Source organism: Alligator sinensis, unplaced genomic scaffold, assembly GCF_000455745.1.
Source record: "Alligator sinensis unplaced genomic scaffold, ASM45574v1 scaffold1823_1, whole genome shotgun sequence".
Classification (NCBI taxonomy): domain Eukaryota; kingdom Metazoa; phylum Chordata; order Crocodylia; family Alligatoridae; genus Alligator; species Alligator sinensis.
The window spans coordinates 92,152-93,316 of record NW_005843508.1 but is presented as its reverse complement, the minus strand read 5'-3'; positions in this window follow the sequence as shown (position 1 = coordinate 93,316).

The following is a 1,165-nucleotide window of genomic DNA, read 5'->3' as shown; positions in this document are numbered from 1 at the left end:
CTGCTCCCACTTCCCTGCATGTGTAGACGCCTGCCCGGGAGCATTTACTTGTGAGTAGTTTACTTGTGAGTAAACTGATCCTGGATCAAATGCATGTGTAGATGCACCCATTGTGTTGTACTTGTCAGTAGACCAAACAATGGCACCTGCGCAAGGAATAGGTGAACCTCTTCACCTCTCTGTTTTGCAGAAGTAGTTTGTCTTGTAATTGCAACCTATATAGTGCTAAGCACAGGGAAGGAAAATACCACTTTATCCCTCCCTCACTTCCTCAGATCAGATACAAGATAGCAGTTGTGCTAGAGTACATGATATATTTATGTACCATATCCTTGTATTTGACTTTATTTCTCCTTCCTATGCAACAGGAAAATAATATAATTTGAAGTGGTTGACTGGATCCAAAATTAAGCCCTACTATTTTTAAATTTAATTAGCACTTTTTATCAAGGGATCAAACTCTCAAAGATTAAGATGTTTGACAAACTGGTGCAGAGCAGCAGCACTGAAGAGTAACCACCTCTAGAAAAGAACAGATGTCTAAAATGCACAGCAACATGAAAAGGGAAATCAGGAACAAGGATGTTTCATGTTAATTGCTTGTGAGCAGACAAAAAAGGTGAGTGACTTTCAACATAAAGTATTATACACTTTAAAAAAAAATCCATTTATAGGAGAAAGATGGTTGCTGAAAATGTTATGCCTGCCCCTACTTTGATTTGAACAAAGGGCATGAGACATTCTACAGGTATCTGGATTTTCAATCCCCAGCCCCTTACATAAAAATACAGACTTCAGAATTGGAACAGAATAGATATCTAAGAGGCAATAGCTTCTCTTCTTCCTATACACACAGTAACGTCATAGGTATACTTTATACCTCGCCAGAAATCAGCTCTGACACTTCCTGAATGAGTGCAGCATAGAGAACACTCCCTCTCAAACCATTTACACTTGTTTAAACCATAAAGGAAGAAGGCAAGGTACACTTGCACATTATAGACTAGCTCAGAGAAGTATAAGCATTAGCTTTCATGAGTTGCTAACAGGTTTACTTCATCAGATATTATATAAAGGGACCCTGACTTGAGACTAACAACCTCTTTCTAAACCTTAAAGGATTATTCTCAATCAACTGACAATTGTTATTAGTGTTACACTCTTT